General features: G+C 45.3%; 1 protein-coding gene across 1 annotated transcript in view; it reads right to left on the bottom strand.

Moving 5' to 3' along the window:
• CALD1 (caldesmon 1) overlaps positions 1-23,536 on the bottom strand; it is a 196,977-nt gene that overhangs the window by 116,573 nt on the left and 56,868 nt on the right. The window contains exon 2 of the mRNA XM_038753282.1: positions 15,188-15,286. The gene's annotated coding sequence lies outside the window, so the exon portion shown is untranslated. The remainder of the gene's footprint in view (positions 1-15,187; positions 15,287-23,536) is intronic.

Raw genomic sequence — 23,536 nt, 5'->3', positions numbered from 1 at the left:
CGCTGGACAATCATGCAAACAAGATGTCCTCTTGCCGCTTTGGATTTGTTTTGGTAAAACACATTTAAGTCAAGACCCCTCAGCATTTCAGAAACAGATGTTCCAGGGCAAGAGGGTGTGTTGACCAAGGGGCGATTGGGACCATTTCTCTAGACCGTCCAGATTCTGGCTAACAGCCTAGTGGATGGAGCAGGGTTCTGGGAGTCAAAAGGACCCGAGTTCTAATCCTGGCTCCATCACTCATTGCAGTGTGACCTTGAACAAGTCACTTAACATCTCATCTTCTAGACTGTGGGCCCGCTGTTGGGGGACCGTCTCTATATGTTGCCAACTTGTACTTCTCAAGCACTTAGTACAGTGCTCTGCACACAGTAAGCGCTCAATAAATATGATTGAGTGAATGAATCTCTAGGCCTCAGTTAACTCATCTGTGAAATGGGAATTAAGACTACGAGCCCCATATGGGACACGGACTGTGTACCACGTTAGTGGACAGAGCCCGGGCGTTAGGTGGTCATGGGTTCTAATCTCTGCTCTGCCACTTGTCTGCTTTGTGAACTTGGGAAAGTCACTTCACTTCCTTGTGCCTCAGTTAACTCATCTGCAAAATAGGGATTGAGACTATGAGCTCCATGTGGGACAGGGACTGTGTCCAACCCAACTTGGTCGTATCCATCCCAGCACTCAGTACAGTGTCTGGCATGCAGTAAGTGCTTAAATGCCATAATTATTATTATTTTTATTATCTACCCCAGTACTTAGTATAGTTCCCGGAACATTGCAAGCTCTCAACAAATACCATCAAAAAAACAAAAACATTCTGATGCTGGAAGTCGGAGTGCTACAGTCCTCCCCAGACCCTCTCCCCACTCTTCTTGATGGGAAGGAGCTTCCTGGGAAATAAGGAATACAAGCAGGGTCTGGGAAGAGAGAGAGTGGGGAGCGAGGGAATTCCTGTCTGAACCTCCCATGTTGTTCCTGTTCTGCTTCCCTTTCATCATTAAAAGATCACTCCCCCTCCCCCCACGCTGCACAGGCCTTGCCCCAAGGGGATCCTTGGAATGTCTCCATGGTGAAGTCAAGTCAAGGAAACATGTAGCAAGCTCTACTTCGCCTCTAAGGCCCATTTTGCCCGTTTCTCTCAGAACTGGATGTTTGAGGGAGGGAGCTACGAATGGACCTGCTGCAGATGGCCGTTAGTGTCCCCTCTGCCAGGGAATGGAGCCAGGAGCTGCAGCAGAGTTAGTAAGAGGAGAGGGCAGGGAATGGGTCTACCAACTCTCTTATATTGTTCTCTCCCAAGCGCTTATTAATAATAATAATAATAATAATGGCATTTATTAAGCACTTACTACGTGCAAAGCACTGTTCTAAGCGCTGGAAAGGTTACAAGGTGATCAGGTTGTCCCACAGTGGGCTCACAGTCTTAATCCCCATTTTACAGATGAGGTAACTGAGGTCCAGAGAAGTGAAGTGACTTGCCCAAAGTCCCACAGCTGACAATTTGAACCCACAACCTCTGACTCCGAAGCCCGGGCTCTTTCCACTGAGCCACCAGTACACAGTAAGCGCTCAATGAATACGGTCAACTGCCTGACTGTTTCAAAACCTCAGATTTTCTCAGAGACCCAAGACAAGCAAGTCTGCGTCACTCAGCTGTGGAGGCCATAGCCCCCGTGGAGTAAGCCCCCACGATTCCCCTGCTAAAATGGGATGCAGCTGCCATGGTGTAACTTCTCTCTCACTCCTCTTATGCTGATGGGATCCTAGAAATCAAGTGATTCGAAGCACAGTGATTCCAAAGAAGCAGCGTGGCTCAGTGGAAAGAGCCCGGGCTTTGGAGTCAGAGGGCATGGGTTCAAATACCGGTTCTGCCAATTGTCAGCTGCGAGACTCTGGGCAAGTCACTTAACTTCTTTGTGCCTCAGTTACCTCATCTATAAAATGGGGATTAAGACTGTGAGCCCCCCGTGGGACAACCTGATCACCCTGTTACCCCTCCAGTGCTTAGAACACTGCTTTGCACATAGTAAGCGCTTAATAAATGCCATTATTATTAAATCAAATTTTTTTCCAAGGTCACCATCACTTTTTGTTTTTGTTTTTTTCTTCCCCTCCATTTTGCACAAGGAAGCCACTATCATCAGCTTGGTTTGCAGTTTTTGATCAGCTTCATCGCTGGTTCTCACAGGAGAGGCTGGGTTCTTAGGATCTCGGTTGACCTCCCCACCTCGCCCCCAACCAAACTATGCCACAGAAAATCTAAAAAATTCCTAAAATTAATTTCCAGCCCTGGGCCTTGAAAAAAGTCCTGCTATCTAAGCAACCAAGGAACTCTAAGCTGTAAAGTTACAGTGGCAGAGTCTCTGAGCACTCCACTCCCACACTGAAATGTAAATAGGATTTCTGAAGCCTTAGCTTTATCCAAATATTTGCTGTGGCAACTGAGCACTCCGGCCTACTCATTAAACACGATGTTTACAGAACAGACATGGATAGTGGGCCCTGCTAGGACTGACTCTTATCTGCATTTCAGGGATTTTTTTGAATCATGTTGGGTTCTTATTTCTCAATTCTGTTTAAAGAACAGTTTCTGAATTCCAGCTCCATAGCACTATCAAGTCCAAACTCATGGGGGCATGAAATTGGAGGGAAACAAAAAAGTCCTTGGGAAATACCAAGGCTTTTGAAGGGGTATCCTCACCGTGTCATACCATATTTTCAGGCTCTCTGCCTTGATTCCACACTTGTAAAATCTCACGTAAGCATTTTTCTTAGGGTATTTGTTAAGGGACTGTTCTAAGCACTGGAGTAGATACAAGTTAACCACGTTGGACACAGTCCATGTCTCACGTGGAGCTCACAGTCAATCCCCATTTTACAAATGAGGTCACTGCGGCACAGAGAAGTGAAATGATTTGCCCAGGGTCACACAGCAGACACGCCACGGTCCACACATTACCCAGTGACTATGGCCAGTTCTCCAGGGGACACAACTTTTACTGGAACTGAATTACTGTGACCAGTATCAGTGTTTTCCTCTTCGCTCCTTCTTTAACAAAAGGGGTCTAGGAAAAGATGCCAGTGCATGAAATGAAATCCTGGGATCAATATGGTCCATTCAGCCGGAGTCTCTGATGGGGGCCTTGGGTGAGTTCCACACACCACCTCACCTTGGAGGCTGTAGTTTTGCAACCTTCCCACCTGAATATGTGTTTTCAATACCTATTCTCATGCCCTTTAGGCTGAGCCCCATATGGGACATTTACCATACTCCCTCCCCCTTCTGCATCGCATTTGCACTTGGATTTGTCCCCTTTATTCACCCTACTCTCAGCCTCACAGCGCTTATGTACATAGAGAAGCAGCGTGGCTCAGTGGAAAGAGCATGGGCTTCAGAGATCATAATAATAATAATAATGGCATTTGTTAAGTGCTTACTATGTGCAAAGCACTGTTCTAAGCACTGGGGGGATACAAGGTGATCAGGTTGCCCACGTGGGGCTCACAGTCTTAATCCCCATTTTACAGATGAGGTAACTGAGGCTCAGAGAAGTTAAGTGACTTGCCCAAAGTCACATAGCAGATATATGGCGGAGGCAGGATTAGAACCCATGACCTCTGACTCCCAAGCCCGGGTGCCACTGAGCCACGCTGCTTCTCATGGTCATGGGTTCTAACCCCGGCTCTGCCGCTTGTCAGATGTGTGACTTTGGGCAAGTCACTTAACTTCTCTGGGCCTCAGTTACCTCATCTGTAAAATGTGGATTAAGACTGTGAGCCCCACCTGGGACAACCTGATCACTTTGTATCCCCCCCAGCACTTAGAACAGTGCTTCGCACATAGTAAATGCTTAACGAATAACATCATGATTATTAAACATCCTAGAAACAGCTGGCATCTTAAAATCACGGATCGCTTGTTTTTCACTGGTGTGAGTGTCCAGATGCAGTTTGTCTCCAGTTTTTAAGGTTGATGCCACAATCTATGGTGGATGACCGCTTGTGGACCTAGTTTTGAACTAGTGAAAGAGAAAGAAAAAAAACAAACAGCCTTCTCCCCCAAACACACGCAATTCCAGGAAGGTCTTTTGTTTAAATTATTCAATAAAGAGTTCTGCCTTTTTTGACCTCTGAATGATTCCACTACACTGTTTCTTCTCACTTTTGCCTTGGATCGGAAGGTCAAAAGCTCAAACATGATTTGGTGGTAAATATAACTTGAGGATGGCAATGGACTACTGTTTCCAATTCTGGTCCTTACATTTTGGGAAGGACAAAATGGAGCAGGAGAAGGTCCAGAGAAGAACCAGTGAGAAGCAGTCTGGCCCAATGGAAAGCAAACAGGCAGGCCTTGGAGACAGGAGAACTGGTTTCTAAACCCAGTTCTGCCATTTCATTCATTCATTCAAGCATATTTATTGAGCGCTGTGTGACGAGCACTTTACTAAGCACTTAGCTCTGTACTAGAGCCATTTGACTACTGTGTAACCTGGGACAAATCCCTTCACTTCTCTGGGCCTCAGTTTCCTCATCTATAAAATGCAGATTCAATACCTGGTCTCAATCAATTCATTCATTCATTCAATTGTATTAACTGAGCGCTTACTGTGTGCAGAGCACTGTACTAAGCGCTTGGGAAGTACAAGTTGGCAACATATAGAGACTGTCTCTACCCAACAGCGGGCTCACAGTCTAGAATCAATCATATTTACTGAGCTTACTGTATACAAAGCAGTGTACTGAGAGTTTAGGAGAGTACCATGTGAGGGAGTTGGTAGACACGTGCTCTGACCACATGTCTACTTAGCTTATAATAATAATGGCATTTGTTAAGCACTCACTATGTGCCAAGCACTGTTCTAAGCGCTGGGGGGGGATACAAGGTGATCAGGTTGTCCCACGTGGGGCTCACAGTCTTAATCCCCATTTTACAGATGAGGGAACTGAGGCCCAGAGAAGTGACTTGCCCAAACTCACACAGCTGCCAAGTGGCGGAGCTGGGATTCAAACCCATGACCTCTGACTCCAAAGCCCAGGCTCTTTCCACTGAGCCATGCAGATTCTCTAATAGTCTATAGTCTACATAGCCGTACATATCTGTAATGTATTTTTATTAATGTCTGTCTCCCCTTCTAGACTGTAACTCCTTGTAGCCAGGGACATGTCTACCAACTCTGTTGTACTCTCCCAAACCCTTAGTACAGTGCTCTGCATGCAGTAAGAGCTCAATAAATTAGTTACTATTATTTTTATCATTATTAATATATAATCAAGGGATGGAGAAGCCTTTTTATGAGGTAGAAGCAGGTGGAAGGTGACAAAATCATGAAGGGGGTGAAAGGGGCAGGTAAGGGTTTGTTCTTTACCAATTCCTTCAGCTCCAGGACGGGAGAAAACCTACTGGTGCTTGAAGGAGGTAGGATCATACTCAAGAAGGCACCACTCGACGTAGCTATCGACAAGCGTATGGAATTCATTACCACAGAAATTTGTGCAGGCTGACAAGATTAGTGTGGTCAAAAGGGGTTTGGATAAATTAAAATCTGAGTGGCCCACAATGGGAAACCTACAGCTGCAGGAGGGTAATGTTAAGGATGTTAGATGGCACATTCCAAAACACTAAGTTGGTTGTCCAGGAGAGCAATCATTATACAGTTCCTCCTAGCCTCCTGTTGCCAGTTAAACAAAATTCGATACCAACTGGGCAAATCACTTGACTTCTATGGGCCTCAAGTTACCTCATCTGTAAAATGGGGATTACTACTGTGAGCACCCTGGGGGACATGAACTGTGTCCAACCTGCCTAGCTTGTGTCTTCCCTAGAGCTTAGTATAGTGCGTAAGTAGTAAGTAGTAGTAGAATCAGTAAGTTAGAGAAGCAGCGTGGCTTAGTGGAAAGAGAACGGGCTTTGGAGTCAGAGGTCATGGGTTCAAATCCCAGCTCCGCCACTTGTCAGCCTTGTGACTTTGGACAAGTCACTTAACTTCTCTATGCCTCAGTTCTCTCATCTGTAAAATGGGGATGAAGACTGGGAGCCCCACGTGGGACAACCTGACCATCTTGTAACCTCCCCAGCTCTTAGAACAGTGCTTTGCACATAGTACATGCTTAATAAATGCCATTATCATCATCAAGTACTTAAATCCCATTAAAAACTAATTAGACCCAGACATGACATTTCTTATTCTTTGCGATAACTTTGGGATTTTTTACTTTCTTAAGCTCCATAACTCGAGCAGACAGAGGCAGGGGGTCGACATTTACATTTGGCTCATGTTGGCGAAACCCCTGAAAGCAGAAATGTTTGTAGGATAGGAGGGATTTTAGAATGTTTGCTTGATTTTCTGTCCTCTGATGCATTCACTGAGACCCTGAGAGAGGTGGCACCACCAAACTTTGACATCTTTCCCCTTGCCTTCAGGAGCAGGTGTTAGAGTACTTGTAGACATTCATCTAGAGAAGCAGCGTTGCCTAGCTGAAAGAGCAAGGGCCTGGAAATCAGAAGGACCTAGGTACTAATCCTGGCTCCACCACTTGTCTGCTGGGTGACCTTGGGCAAGCCACTTAACTTCTCTGTGTTTCAGTTACCTCGTCTGTAAAATGGGGATTAATACTGTAAGCCCCATGTGGGACGTGGACTGTGTCCAACCCACTTAGCTTGTATCTACTCTGGAGCTTGTACAGTTCCTGGAACAAATTAAGCGTGTGACAGATGACATAAAAAACTGTAAACTGCTTGCTTTCCTAGAAGTCAGTCTTCTGGTGCATGTTCATGCATTAGACCTGGAAGGATCCTTTTGACTTTATTCCCAACGGGCAGATGACAAACAACATGAAGATAACTGTTCAAGAACCTTGAGAGTGCCTGGAAGTCTGACAAGGATTGACTCCACCTAAGAGCTCTGTGTCCCACTCAAAATGCAACTAGCTGAAGCTCTTTCCTTCTCCCAGCTCCACTGTGGGAATAGGATGGATCCTTCATGGGGGCCTTTATCCCCACTTGCCTCTACCCTGCTCTCTCTTCTAGACTGTGAGCCCACTGTTGGGTAGGGACCGTCTCTATATGTTGCCAACTTGTACTTCCCAAGCGCTTAGTACAGTGCTCTGCACACAGTAAGTGCTCAATAAATATGACTGACTGAATGAATGACTGTCCAGTTCGGTCTCTGCCTTCTCTTGCCTATTTTAGACTCTGCTCCTTTCCTTCCCGATTGATTGTCCTGAGAGACCCAGAAGGAGATTTCCGTATGAAGGGAGGGCTGAGGATCTTGGGAGTTAGCCACGTTCCAACATGGTACCTGTCTGGTGAGGGTCTCATAATAATAATAATGATAGCACTTATTAAGCGCTTACTATGTGCAAAGCACTGTTCTAAGCGCTGGGGAGTTTACAAGGTTAACAGGTTGTCCCACGTGGGGCTCACAGTCTTCATCCCCATTTACAGATGAGATAACTGAGGCCCAGAGAAGTGAAGAGACTTGCCTAAAGTCACACAGCTGACAATTGGCGGAGGTGGGATTTGAACCCATGACCTATGACTCCAAAGCCTGTGCTCTTGCCACTGAGCCACACTGTTTCTCATCTCCCTCACTGTCACCAGGGCGCCCAGTGGGGTGGCTCCGGGGCGATGGAGACAACCCCAAAGACCTCACAACAGGGGATCCCTACTGGCACAACTAGACTGCCAGTTCGTTGAAGGCAGGGAACGAGGGTTTAGTCAGGGAAGGCCTCTTGGAGGTGATGTGCTTTTAATAAGGCTTTGAAGGTGGGGAGAGTAATTGTCTGTCAGCTATGAAAAGGAAGGGCGTTCCAGGCCAGAGGCAGGTTGGGGGTAAGAGGTCTGCGTGCTGTGTGACCTTGGGCAAGTCACTTAACTCCTCTGTGCCTCAGTTACCTCATTTATAAAGTGGGGATTAGATCCTCCTCTCTCCAATTTACATTGTGAACCCCTCGTGGGACAGGGACTGTGTTCAAACCGATAAACATATTCCAGTGCTCAAAACAGTGCTTGACACATAAGAAGCACTTTACAAATACTATAAAAAAAGAGGAATGGGCAAGAAGTCTCTTTTTTCACCTCCATCTGGCTCTCCGCCCTGCTGAAAAAACAAAAATGGTGCAAAGAGATCATCAAACTCTCCATTTCGACTGCTCTCCATGGCCAAACCTGGGCCAGCTGGGTCTCCTGGCTTGGAACCACATGTCTGATGTGTTAAACAAATTCTCCATAGCTTCAAGTCCTCCCTTACCACACAAGTGACATAAAGCCTGGAAGACACCTATTCTGGCCGCCTGCCTTCACCCACAGTTAAAATTCACCCAGTGGGGCACATTTATACGCTGGGTGAGGAGGAAAGGCAGCATTTCCTCCTCGACTTCCAAAATTCCTCCTCCCTCATTTTTATGTCCAATGCCAGTGTGAATCATCCCACAGTGGCCTCGGTGTGGTCTCTGCTTTGGATAGCTGGGAGAGAAAATGGAATCCCACTCCTGGTCACTCTGGGATGGTCCTAAGGGTGAGAGGGAGCCAGAGGGATCAAGGAAGTGGGGACAGGAGAGGGAGAAGAAGGAGGGGAAGAAAAAGGAGGAGGGAAAGAAAGAGGAAGAGGGGCATGGGAGGCAGAAAAAGAGGGGGAAGAATTGAAGGAGTGGGGTTGGGGAAGGAGAGGAGTTGGGAGTCCTCAAGTCACGAGAGAAGTGGTTGGGCCCATGAGTCCCTAGACTTAGACCTAGAAAGGCATTAGTTATGTGACTCGAAGGAGTGTCAAGGAGACATCAAGGTGTTTTAAGGAACAGAGGAAAACCTAGAGGGAGGGTAAAAAGCAGGGCCAAGGGGAAGTACAGGGAGAAGAAATCAGACAAAAAACTTTTTTCAGAATAATACACTTTCCATCCAAATGAATTTCCTATACTCCCCTGCCTGAGAAGAGAGACCTTGATGATATGCACAAACCATGCCCCCAAGCCCCAAACTATGAACGTGCCCCCTTAAAGGACCATTGCCCTTAGACCCCACCTGGAAGCCCTAATTCACAGTAGATTTGAGCAGGCAGAAAATTTTCCCTTATGCAAAGGGGCACCATCAGGCAACATCACCTGGGTTTTGAAGAGGGTCAGGAGGAAGAGAGGCCTAGGAATAATAATAATAATAATAATAATAATAATGGCATTTATTCAGCGCTTACTATGTGCAAAGCACTGCTCTAAGCACTGGGGCGGTTACAAGATGATCAAGTTGTCCCACTTGGGGCTCACAGTCTTCATCCCCATTTTACAGATGAGGTGAATGAGGCCCAGAGAAGTTAAGTGACTTCCCCGAAGTCACCCAGCCGACAAGTGGCAGAGCCGGGATTTGAACCCATGACCTCTGACTCCAAAGCCCGGGCTCTTTCCACTGAGCCACGCTGAATCAGTTGGAGACGCCCTCCTTCTGGAAGGAAGGTTAAGCAGGCAAACAGGGAGTGGGGACTGGTCCCCAGGATCCCCAAGATCTTAGCTTGGGACGCTGCCACCATTTGCCAGGAACCAGAGCCCACACATCCATCCCCTAGACTGTTTTATCTTAACTTGAAGCAGCAGCTGGAGCTGGTATTTCTTAATTTGGTCATAAAACTCCTGAAAGCCGCTTTCTTTTTTTATTACTCAGCTGGCTATTGAACGCCAAACACACGCCCAGTTAAACTCTACCAAACTCTTGGAAGCAAAACCCTAAATCACGCTGAACCTCAAGGTTTCACGGGTTTGGATACAAACTAATGGGAAGGCGCCACTGTCTCTGGGCGTGGTGTGCGCCCACAGCTCATATCAGGCACGTGAAACCACCCAACCGCCCACTGATGGCCAAACAGCCCTGTCCTTGACTTCCAAAAACCAGATCCTCCCCTTTGCTCAGCCCAGCGATTTTCTTCCCAACAATCTAGGCTTATCCTCAGTCCAGACTCCCTCTGGATTAGCTCCTAAGACTTCTCCCTAATGCACTATCAATCCATCAGTCATATTTATTGATGGTTAGGTCTGGAATGGTTGACACTAGATGGAAAAGTCAAGAAGCAGCGAGGCCTAGTGGAAAGAGCACGGGCCTGGGAGTGAGAGGACCTGGGTTATAATCCCCCCCTACCATTTACCTGCTGTGTCGTCTTGAGGAAGTCATTTAACTTCTCGGTGCCTCTGTTTCCTCATCTGCAAAATAGGGATTCAATGCCTCTTCTCCCTTCCGCTTAGACTGTGAGCCTCATGTGGGACCTGATTTTCCTATATCTACCCCAGAGCTTAAGCAGTGTGGCTTAATGGATAAAGCCTGGGTTTGGGAGTCAGAGGACATGGATTCTAATCCCGGCTCCGCCATTTGTCTGCTGTGTATCCTTGGGCAAGCCACTTAACATCTCTGTGCCTCAGTTATCTCACCTGTAAACTGTGGATTAAGACTGTGAGCCCCAAGTGGGACAACCTGGTTACCTTGTATCTACCTCAGGGCTTACTGGGGTAAAACCCAGATTAGCCTCATGAACAGTTAAATCTACCTCACCCTGTGAACTCTGCCCTGCTAAAAGTGTACAGCAGTTTGGATTTTAAAGTTCTTTGTTTCACCAAGGAGGGCTCGACACCAGATCCGATTTCATTCTTTTACAGGGAATTGATGTCGAACGTTGCTGGCTTGTGTTCAGAATATTGCCAGGAGGTTGAGAGGCCGCCACAATCATTCAATTGTTCATTCAATCATATTTATTGAGAGCTTAATGTGTGCAGAGCATTGTACTAAGCACTTGCTTGGGAGAGTACAATATAATGATAGACACATTCCCTGTCTACAATGAGTTTACAGTCTAGAGGAGGAGACAATCTAAATAAATAAATGATAAATGTTATTTATTTATTGAACACAATGTTGTTTTTTTTATTATTATTATTGTTATCAATAATAATCACTTATTTGGTGTCAAGCACTGTAATAATAATTATTATTATTATGGTATTTGTTAAACACTTACTATGTGCCAGGCACCGTACTAAGCTCTCGAGTAGAAACAAGTTTATCAGGTTGGACACAGTCCCTGTCCCATATGGGGTTCACAGTCTCAGTCCCCATTTTACAGATGAGATAACTGAGGCACAGAGAAATGAAGTAACTTGGCCGAGGTCTTGCTGCAGATGGTGGCGGGGCCAGGGGATTAAGGACTTTCTCCTCTACAGAGCAATTGAGGGCCAACAGGAATGAGCTGTGGGATCTTTAACTGTTCTGCTCCTCACAGTCCAGAGACACTTCTTGATGGTACTAAGGATCCAGGGAAAGGAATGGCTTTAGTGACCTATTTCAGAGTCAGCATCTTCCTTCAGTGAACCGAGATTTCAATGGAGAGTTGGAAGCAATATAGAAACTTGGGAAACATGGGAATGGTCAGAAAACCAGAAAAGTTTGCTGCCTGGTGATTATACAGCTGGGGATCACCCCCAGACTGTGAGCCTCTGGAGGGCCAGGGACCACAGTGTGGCCTAGAAGAAAGAGCACTGGCTTGGGAGTTAGAGGATCTGGGTGCTAATCTCAGCTCCACCACTGTCCGCTGTGTGAGTGTGGGCAAGTCATTTCACTTCTCTGTGCCTGAGTTACCTCATCTGTAAAATGGGGATTAAGACTGGGAGCCCCACGAAGGACAGGGACTATGTCCAACCTATCTTGTATCTACTCCAGAACTTTGTACCGTGTCTGGCATATAGTAAGTGCTTAACAAATATCATAAAAAAAACCCAACAACAAAAAACCCCTCACCTCTGTTTTTTTTTTTCCCAGTCCTTAGTATTGCTCTGATCACAATAGACACTTAATAAATCCTACCACTTCTACTAACCATTGCGTTCCACTCAACAGAACAAGGAAATACCCCATGGCTACATCCAAGGTACAAGCAAGGACATCTTACCAACTGCCATATTATACAAAAGTGCCACTGGACACCACAGACTGTTGGTATTTGCCCCTCTCTACTATTACAGTCACCAACAAACCATTTTTCATACCATTGTATGACCTCTCATTACTATGAAGTTCTTTGGGTAGTAGCAATAAAGCACATTCTGATAATGCATCAGAGTAAATGACTCACTCCAGATAAATAAATTCCGCCTCCTCATTTAGGAATCTAATCAAAGAGTTAGAGGGTTTTGGTCACAAGTATATATTGGTTATCTCTGTGGGGAGCAACCTAAATTAAATTTGAAAAAAAATTACACAACTCACAGTTTATTAAACCACCTACTGTGTGTGTGGGAAGTGGGATTTGAGATTATGGTGTTGATATTATCATACTATTGGTTACAAATTCAGCTCAGAAGGAAATAAAAGCCATAGGTCAACATTACCCAGATAGGATTTTTATTCTGTAATATAGCCTCTATATTATATTTTCTGACTCATACAAAGGTTGTCCTGACTGACAGTTGATGCCTGAGATTACGGGTGAGGCTTCATACTGCTACTCTATTTATTTATTTTACTTGTACCTATCTATTCTATTTATTTTATTTTGTTAGTATGTTTGGTTTTGTTCTCTGTCTCCCCCTTCTAGACTGTGAGCCCACTGTTGGGTAGGGACTGTCTCTATATGTTGCCAGCTTGTACTTCCCAAGCACTTAGTACAGTGTTCTGCACACAGTAGGCGCTCGATAAATACAATTGATTGATTGATTGATTCCATTCCACATTTTTTTCCCCTCAGAAAAGGAAATATTGCAAAACTCTAAACCTGTTTGCTTTATTGCTATCTTGATAATCAAAAATCCCGGGTGAAATAGTAAAAGACTGAATAGGTATGCTGAATAGGTAGTTAATTACAGCCTTCCAAGCATACGCTTTTGCTGGCATTTATCTATGAAGCCAGCTTGCTCCGCTCCCCAGGTGCTCCCCAGCCGTGGAATCCTTTCATATTTTCCTCCCGCCTCACTCCTCCCTGGGCCTGACAGTTGTTCCCCTGTTTCGGTCTCCTTCCCCTCACGCTCCAGTGTTCTGGGCAGGCTGGAAGGTGGGGTTTGAGACAGCACAGCCAAGCACAAAGAGAGAGCTAGCCTAGAAAGAGTGCAAAATAAAAAAGGAACAAGTGCATACTGCACTCTCCCAAGTGCTCAGTAGTGCTGTGCACACAATAAGCACTAAAATATTGATTGAAGATAAAATATCTGCCCCAAAACAAAACATGTCTTGTTTTGTTGTCTGTCTCCCCCTTCTAGACTGTGAGCCCATTGTTGAGTAGGGACCGTCTCTACGTGTTGCCGACTTGTACTTCCCAAGCACTTAGTACAGTGCTCTGCATACAGTAAGAGCTCAATAAATACGATTGAATGAATGAATGTATGAATGCCCCTAAAGGCATCAGCAAGACTGAGCGCAACATGCGATCCAACATCTGGGCCAGGAAATGAGTGGAATGGCTGGAAGCCCAAGGACCTGGGTTCTAATCTAAGCTCTGCACTTCTCTGCCGTGAGACCTTAGGCCAGTCTTTTAACTTCTCTGAGCTCCAGTATCCTCCTCTGTAAACTGGGGATTCAACACCCGTTCGTCCTTTTTCCCTGAGACTCTGAGCCCCATGTGAGACAGGGTCTGTCTATTCTGAATGCATTGTATCTTTCCCAGCACTTTGCACTGTGCTTCACACACAGCAAGCACTTAAGTACCACAGTTATTTTTATGATTATTCATATGCTATTCCTTTCCATCCCCTGCCAATTTGCATGGGGGCCTATTGGGCTTAGCGTGTACAGCACCGAGCACCAAGGGAAAGAGTGGCTTTCCAGGAATCTGCCTCCAGCTCACATCTTGTGCGGTCTCTCCCAAAATGGGTAGCAGGGGCCAGGCGCCTTGCCAGCCTGCTGCCAATCCACCTGGATCTCAGAAATTCAATCCATTCCATAGGTGGCATGGAGATGAAACAGCCTGAAGTGCATTCCATCCATCTGGTAGGCATACCGATGTCAGATGCCCCGGGCTGGTCTCTGACTAGCTTCATATGCTTTGGAGCCCAATAATTCCTGCAGTAACCATGGAAATCGCAACTCGATTCGCAACGGTCGGTTTGCCGCATCAGATTGAGACCCAAAATGTCTGCCCTGCTCAGGCCTGGCCTTTGAGCCTAATTCTACCAAGTGAATTAGGGTGCACTGTACAATTAGAAGAGTCCCAGCTCCCTTCTGAGCCACAATCAATCAGTTGTATTTATTGAGCATTTACTGTGTGCAGAAGCACTGCACTAAATGTTTGGGTGAGTAAAATGTAGCAAAATAACAGAGTCGGTAGAGACATTCCCTGCCCACAGTGAGCATTAAAGGGGTCTACCTCTTTGGTGGACATCACCACCGCCATGCAATAATAATAATGATAATAATTACAGTATTTGTTAAGCGCTATGTGCCAAGCCCTGTTCTAAGCACTAGGGTAGACCCAATAGAGCATCTACTGGGTACAGAGGACTATCTTAAGCACTTGGGAGAGTATGCTAAGTGTAGGAGACACTACACATACCCTTAAGGAGCTTACAATCTAATACAATCTGTGACATCTTTGACCCATTAAAGGTCCCAGCCTGAGACCAGATCTTTGACTTCTTCCCACAACCCCTTGGCAGAGGAAGAGACAGCATGACCCCACCCTCACCACCCTCCAGATGAAGGGAGGTGGCACAAAGATCCATTTGAAATGCAACTGAGGACCGAGACAGGCAGCCCCTGAATGCTTCGCTATGTTCTGTTACTTTAAACTGGGTTACAGATTGGAAGCTCTTTCCTTGGGCATTTTCTCCCCTCATTTTGACTGTTAGCTCCATGAGGGTAGGGACCCTATCTGTTCATCTTCATTGCCTTTTTTTCCCCAGTACCCTAGTCTTGGCTGATACAGTGCAAAACCCTTGCGGAGGACTGACATGATGATAGGACGATGACATAGACGGGGACAGTGATGATTCCCAACACCAGAATTAAGGAAGTCCTCACCTGGTAGGATCTGGTTCATTATCTCACCTCATCAATACTCCTGATGGCAAACGATACGTTATTTCCCAATGAGGGTTAGCACCTCATTCTGTTATTTCATGGTGCAAGGAAAACACCTCACCGGAGTCTTTTATAAGGTGTAAAATCAAGGGAGCAGAGACCCTAGCCAAGACAAAGCACACAGAGGTAAATTCCTTAGTCCTTACTCACCAGCAAGCAATCCGACGTCCGGTTCCGTTCCTGTGCGTTCCAACGCCAGCCTCTAATGGACCCGAGGTGCCGACTCCAGGGGGCTTCAGGAATTTCTCCCTAGAACCAAAGGAGTATTGACAGAGGGTTAATTTGGGCCAGTTTTCTGCAAATGCAGGCAAAATGATTTCCGGCATATTTTCTAAGTCCCACATTCTGATTTAGAAGGGAAAGGCTGGCAAGGAGAAAGCCATGACGTACTTGAAAGAGGCATTGCCATTTTTGTGTACTGAAGTTGAAAAATTAGGGTGAGCACCTTAAATGAGATAATCACTGGCCTGCCTAAAATTCCTGACCAGAATCAAGCAGCAAAAATTATATTTACAATGTTCAGTAGAGGAAAAGAAGTGGGTTTGCTTGGGGTCTTTGCCCTTGGCTCTGAAAACGGCCAAAATCCCTGTGGAAGAGAACTGAGATTGAAGAGCCCCTGAGCTAAACAGGTGGTGGAAATTTGGGTTGGAGACAAGACCTGGAAGTGGAAGAGGGAGGGAAAGGAGACAGGGTTGGACTTCTTGCATTTATCAGGCTGAGGGAACTTCCAGAATTCCAAACCACTTGGTAGAAATTTCAGGGATAAGGCTTCTGGGGATTAGGGACAGACATCCTTATTGGTACCCTAAAAGAGTAGGGCTAGGGGCAGGGGAGAGGAGCTACTAATTTCCATGCCCCTCACACTGCTCCCCCCCCAAAAAAAAATTCTGAACAGGACAGTTTATCCTACAAACCATGAAGAACATCTCCAAATTCTCCTTGGAAGTCTGGGCATGGCGATGGGGAGGTGGATGGTAGGTCATGTGCTGAAAACCCATCTCCTCCATGAAACCTTCCCTGGCTAATCTTTCATCTCCCCATTCTAATCACACCCCCCAGCCCAGATAACCAACCCCTCAACAACAGGGAAATGGAGGTCAAAATGTCTTGCCTGTCTGAATTCCCTGGTAAATACATCAACCCTCTGATCTGTCTTGGCCTTGCGGATGGGGCCTGAGACAACCGAAATTACACTTTCACTATCTCTTGCAGTTACTACATGTGCGGGCACTGGAAATCCACTTTTTAACTAAATATGGCCAAATGAGGCCTTTTCGTGATAATGGTCCTCAGAGAGCCCCATACAAGTTGAGCTCAAGTGGGAAACCCAAATGCCGATCCTTTCGAATGACAATCCAACAGCTGCAGCGGCTGCCTTGAATGGGAAGGACATAAACTCACAGGATCCTTGTTGCCAGGAGATGAACTAAATGGAACTCGGCAAATTAATGCGGGCAAATACTTCACAAAGACATCAAACTTGGTAAGTGTTTGAACTGTAAACTCTCCAGAAACAGCTGGATTGGACAGAAGAGAAGCAGTGTGCTGTAGCACGAATGGCGTGAGCCTGGAAGCCAAAGGTCCTGGGTTCTAATTCTGGCTTCACCTTCTGCCTGCAGTGTGATCTTGGATAAGTCACTTCACTTCTGTGTGGCTCAGTTTCCTCATCTGTACAATGGGGATTCAATACCTGTTCTCCCTCCTCCCTAGACTATGAGTCCCAGTATGGGACAGGGACCGCAGCTGACCTGATTAACTTGTTTCTAGCCCAGTGCTTAACAGAGTGTTTAACAAATACCACAATTATTATTAGGTGAAGGGAGTGAGGGGGAAAAGAGGAGGCAAGACAACTTAGAAATCATGCCACTTTCTGCAGATCTGATAATAGGAAGTTCGTGGGGGGTAAGGGAAGGGAGCTTTACAGAATTTCCAATCCTCCTTCCACCATTCCCAATGACCCCCTTTCTACCTTTCCCAATGCCAGCCCTGAGACGGAGACAACCTCCATCCTGGAATTTGGAATAGGTCCTGTAAATTAATCAGTGGTATCTAATGAGGAGCAGCATGGTCTAGTGGAAAGATCACAGGCCTGGGCATCAGAGGACCTGGGTTCTAATCCTGGCTCCATCATTCATCTGCTGTGACACCTTGGGCAAGTCATTTCACTTCTCTATGCATCAGTTTCCCTCATCTGCAAAATGGGGATTATATCCCACTCCCTCCTAGACTAGGAGCCCCATGTGGGACAGGGATTGTGTCCAACCTGATAATCTTGTATCTACTGCAGCACTTAGAACTGTGTTTGGCACATAGTAAGTGCTTAACAAATACCATTTAAAAAACAAAAAGAAACCCTTGGGAGAGTACAAAAGTAGCAGTAACATGCTCCTTCTCACCGAACTTTACTCTTCCATACATCAACATGCCTCTCACATGTGGAATCTATGTTATTCTCATTGGACTTCCCTCTTCTCTGCATCACTATTCCTCTACCACATGAAATCCATGTTATTCTCACTGGACTTCACTCTTCCCTACATCAGCATTCCTCTAGCATGTGGAATTTGTGTTGGCTCCCTGGACTTCAGTCCTTTTTTTGATGGTATTGGTTTAGCATTTACTATGTGCAAAGCACTGTTCTAAGTGCTAGGGGAGAATACAAGGTGATCAGGTTGTCCCACGTGGGGCTCACAGTCTTAATCCCTATTTTGCAGATGAGGTAACTGAAGCACAGAGAAGTTAAGTGACTTGCCCAAGGTCACACAGCTGACAAGTGGTAGAGCCGGGATTTGAACCCATGACCTCTGACTCCCAAGCCCACGCTCTTTCCACTGAGCCACGCTGGTTCTCTATGTCTTCCGTGCATCATCATGCCTCTCACACATGGAATCCACATTGTTCTCATTGAACTTCGCTCTTCCATGCATCAACATGCCTCTAACATGTGGAATCCATTTTCTCATTGGACCTCACTCTTCCATGCGTCATCATGCCTCTCACATGTGGAATCCATGTTGTTCTCACTGGACTTCATTCTTCCATGCATCAGCATGGCTCTGCCTAACTGCAGGCTAAAATCATCAGTTGGGGCAGTTAGGCAGAGCCATGCTGATGCATGGAAGAGTGAAGTCCAGTGAGAATAACATGGATAAGTACCAGGATGGAAACAGGCCTGGAAGATGTGGAGATTGAATGACTATCACCAGTCCATGTGGACCACACCTGTGCAATTACAAATGAGAGGAAAGGCAGATGATGAAAGAAAACATAGGCCAGTGAAGTCTTATCAGGGGAGAAGAGCAGCTGGAAAGGCTGAAATCAGTTCCACTCCGTGGCTTTTCCATTCGGCCGAAACCGTCGATTGGCTGCCGGGGGCTTGGGGAACATTCCATCTACATCTTTATTTTCATCACTCTTATCGAGGAAATATTTATAGACTTTACAAGTGGTCCAATCTCACAGAATCAGTTGAGCACGCAGAAACCAGCTGGCCTTGTTTCCTTGTGATGCCCCAAATTTTAAACGCATTTCCCTCTACTTCATCCTTCTTTGATGCCACCAAATGTTTTAGTTAAACTGAAATTTTTGCTTAATGACAAAGCAATAAATCCCACTCATCTTCTATTGATTTAGAGTAACTATGGCCAGACAAGAATTCCCACTACCCAAAGTTGCATCAACCCACTAGCCACTCTTGGCCCTTTGGTGTTTATACTTCACCTCAGTGCTTACATACATACCAATGTATGGACCAGTTCTATACTGGTTCCAGTTCCCCCGGGCCTGGAATGCCTCCCCCGGGCCTGGAATGCCCTCCCTCTGCCCATCCGCCAAGCTAGCTCTCTTCCTCCCTTCAAGGCCCTGCTGAGAGCTCACCTCCTCCAGGAGGCCTTCCCAGACTGAGCCCCTTCCCTCCTCTCCCCCTCGTCCCCCTCTCCATCCCCCCATCTTACCTCCTTCCCTTCCCCACAGCACCTGTATATATGTATATATGGTTGTACATATTTATTACTCTATTTATTTATTTATTTATTTATTTTACTTGTACATTTCTATCCTATTTATTTTATTTTGTTGGTATGTTTGGTTCTGTTCTCTGTCTCCCCCTTTTAGACTGTGAGCCCACTGTTGGGTAGGGACTGTCTCTATGTGTTGCCAATTTGTACTTCCCAAGCGCTTAGTACAGTGCTCTGCACATAGTAAGTGCTCAATAAATACGATTGATTGATTGATTGATTCTATACACCCAGCTCTCCTCTATCACGGATTTTTGTGCAACCCCAGGTTAAGAAAAGCTTGTCTTGTTCCAATGCCACGTGCACAAAACTTTTATTCTGATGTGTCAGTGTGCTATAGCCAACAGACTTGCATTGGAAGAATGTTCTCTAATTCTCCAGCAAGGTTCTAAACAACACAAGTGGGGAAAACATGCACTGTAGCAAGAACTGAATGTGTACTGATCTCGATAAGCTACTGTTTTTTTTTTTATTTTTCTATTTCATCTTACCATCAATCAATGGCATTGACTGAGGGCTTTCTGTAGGCAGAGGACTCTACGAACCACTTGGGAGAGTAAAATATGATAGAATTGGTAAACACATTCCCTGTCCACAGTGAGCTTAGTTCAGAGGAATGTGACTTCTGCTTATGCATAATCAATCAATGCTATTTATTGAGTACTTACTGTGTGCAGAATGCTGTACTAAGCCCTTGGTAGAGTACAATATAACAACACACACATTCCCTGCCAACAACTTGCAGTCTAGAGAATGAGAAAAACATTAATATAAAGAAATAAACTATATATATATATATATATATATACACACAAACACACACACATATATATATATGCATATGTGTGTGTATATATATAGTTTAACAAACTGACTGAGTCCTCATTTCCTCTTCTCCCATTCCACTCATTCTCTTCTCCCACTTATAGATATATGCATATATATATATATATATATGCATGTATGTGTATATATATATATATATACACACATATGTGTGTATATGTATGCACATATATATGTATATGTGTACATATATGTGTGTACATACATATGGAGAAGCAGCGTGGCTCAGTGGAAAGAGCACGGGCTTTGGAGTCAGAGGTCATGAGTTCAAATCCCAGCTCCACCAGTTGTCAGCTGTGTGACTTTGGGCAAGTCACTTAACTTCTCTGGGACTCAATTACCTCATCTGTAAAATGGGGATTAAGACTGGGAGCCCCCTGTGGGACAACCTGATCATCTTGTTAACTCCCCAGCGCTTAGAACAGTGCTTTGCACATAGTAGGCACTTAATAAATGCCATCATTATTATATATCTATGTATATATATATGGCATATATGTATATACAACTGCTGTGAGGCTGAGTCAGGGGTAAAAGGAGAAAATCAGAGTGACGCAGAGGGGAATGGGAAAAGAGGAAATAAGGACTCAGTTAGGGAAGGCCTCTTGGAGACAATATGCCTTCAATAAGGCTTTGAAGGTGGGGAAATAATTGTCAAATATGAAGAGGGAGAGCATTCCAGGCCATAGGCAGGATATGGACAAAAGGCCATTAGTGAGATAAAACAGGACTTGGGCAGAGAGAGTAGTTTGGCATTGGTATAACTCTCTTAAGTACTCTATCCATTGTTCCAAGCACAGTAGGGACTCAATGAGTACCACTGAAGGATGACAGAGTAGGAGTTCAGCTTCTTCAATTTGAAAGTCACATCCATTTTCTTTGTTGTCACCGGTTTGTTATGTTCAACTTCGGAGAACCTTTCTCTCTGTTTTTTCTCCCAGACACAGAACCCACTGCTTATTGCCACCTGCATCCGTAAAGATAACAATAATAGTAATAGTGTTTGTTTACCCCACACTTAGTCCCACAGCATTTTTGTACTTTTCGGTAATGTATTTATTTTTATTGAGGCCTGTCCCCACCCTCTAACCTGAAAGTTCCTTGTGGGCAGGGAATGTGTCCACCCACTCTGCTGTCGTGTACTCTCCCAAGTGCTTAGTACAGCACTCTGCACATGGAAAGTGCTTGATACATACCACTGATTGATTAAGTGCTTACGATGTGCTCTAAGCACTGGGGTAATCAGGTCAGAGACAGTCCCTGTCCCATACAGGGATCACAGTCCGTGAGGTAGGGAGAGCAAATCAATTTAGCCCCATTTTACAGAGGAGGAAACTGAGGCACAGAAAAGTCAAGGGACTTCATCAAGGTCACGCAGCAGGCAAGTGGAGGATCCAGGATTAGAACTCTCATCCTCTAACTCCAGGCCCACGCTTTTTCCACTAACTCATCAGCCACCACTAATAAATTTTTAGTGGTTGGGGTTGCAAGCATATTTTGGGAGACTTTTTTCCCCCCAGTCGAAATATCCATTTCTGACCAAAAGCAAAACAGGCCAAACAAACACTGGTAAACTGCGCCGAACAGATAAACCTATGAACCTCCAGTTCTCCTAGAAAACAGAAGCTGCATTTTGTAGAACACCATACTAAGGAACATATGTGCTATGTCACAGTATTCAAAGTCATGCACAAGCACACAACACAGTTTCTTCAGTCTCCATAATGAGTCCTTTCCAGACAAACGTTATTTTTGCTGTCCCGTTTGATCCAAAACATGCCATGAAAACACACGCCATGGCAGAACTGAGGGAAACAAAGAGACCCTGCTCTGCTAGCCCTGAGGTCGAAGTGCCCACTTCATTAGCAGATTTCATTCTGTGTTTGCCCTCCTGTCACCTCTCCTGGTTCCTTCCCCCCTGATTGCTCGGGAATGCCTTCAAACCAATGGCCACATCAAATTGCCGAGGTAGAGTAACAGAGAAACATAGGAATCCAAGTTTCCCCAATCTCAAAAGTTTGTAAATTCAGCCCTTAAGCATTAGGCCAAAACAACTAGCAGAAACTACCACATTGGAAAAATCTAATTATCAAGAGAAACTGCCTATTGTTTACTAAAACTGGAGAAGGAAGTTCATTAATATCATGGGAAAAGAAAATAAACAATTTTTCCATCTGATTATTTTCAGCTTGCTGACACACCAAGGGCCCAAGGGCCTAGGTGCAGTGTTCAGCACACAGTAAGTGCTCAATAAATAGAAATAATTAGCACATTAACAGATTATGAAGAGAGGAGACAAGGATCAATCATATATACTGAGCACTTACTATGTGCAGAACATTGTATTAAGTACTTGGTACAATATAGCAGAGTTGGTAGACTCTGTACAAGCTCACCATCTTGTTAAAGGCCAAAGGATGAACAACTCCAGAACAATTATCTTGTTCAAGAACGTTTACATGTCCCTCTCCCAGGGATAACTTTTCATTACCATTTTGGTTATTTTAGGATGGACTTGGAAGAGAAAGCCTGGGAGGAGAATGGCCTCAGGTGAGGTCAAGTTATCATTCAGACTCCTCAAACAAGCCCCATTTGTCTGGATATTTGAGTCACTTCCTTTGTTACAGCCTCAGCTATCTCTCCCATTTCACACTGTGTCCCCTGACAAAGCTCTTGCCCACACCTCCCTCCCTCCTTCCTGGTTGGTGTTCCTCTCACTGATTCAAACAACCTCAACCTCACCTACCCAATTGGCTTTTTTGTTTTGTTTTTTAATGCCAATTGTTAAACTATGTGCCAGGCCCTGTACTAAACTCTGGGGTGTACACAAGATAATCACGATGGACACAATCCATGGTCCCCATAGGGTACACAGTCTTAATCCCTATTTTACAGACGAGGTAACTGAAGCAGAGAGAAATGACTTGCCCAAGGTCACACAGCAGACGAGTGGAGGATCCGGGATTAGAACCCAGATCCTTTGGCTCCCAGGCCTGTTGTTCTTCCACCAGGCCATGCTGCCTCTGGTTGCTGGACTTCTCTTGTGTAGCCCTAGCCTGAAAGCTGTCAAACTCATCTGGGCCATATAATCTAGGCTTAAATATTTAGGGTATTTGGGGACTATTTTTGCTTGAAATACCTGGAGTGTTGCCTCAGTCCTGAACCAGGAAACGAGGGGGTGATAATCTAGTTCTTTATCCACCCACAGACTGATGCCTTCCATACTTTGTCTCATTCAGAGCACAATAGTGCTTGAGTCTCTGTTTGGATTGGCTTAGATCCTCTAGGCTAAAATCCTGCAGACAAATAGGGATGGATCATTAGGCCCCAGGCCACAGAATCTCCACTGCTGAAGAGGCAACTGCAGTCTCAAACTGTAAGGGAAAATTTAGATGTTTATTTTTCTAAGCCTCTAGAACTTTCCCTGCCTGTCTGCAGGAAATACTAAGGAGTAAAGCTATTTATGGCTCCACAAGGTTTTCCGATCTTCTCATGGGAAAATATCTATGGCGGACAAGCCTCTCCCATCGGCACATCAGGCTGGCTTGCCTACACTGGCAGCCGATGCCACAGCATGATTGGCATTTCAATCCCACTTCAGAGCGGCGGGTTCACCATGGAAGTCGGCGCTCTGTCA

The sequence above is a fragment of the Tachyglossus aculeatus genome, chromosome 10, assembly GCF_015852505.1.
Source record: "Tachyglossus aculeatus isolate mTacAcu1 chromosome 10, mTacAcu1.pri, whole genome shotgun sequence".
NCBI classification, from domain to species: domain Eukaryota; kingdom Metazoa; phylum Chordata; class Mammalia; order Monotremata; family Tachyglossidae; genus Tachyglossus; species Tachyglossus aculeatus.
The sequence above is the reverse complement of the archived record's forward strand: the minus strand, read 5'-3'. Positions and strand labels throughout refer to the sequence as shown.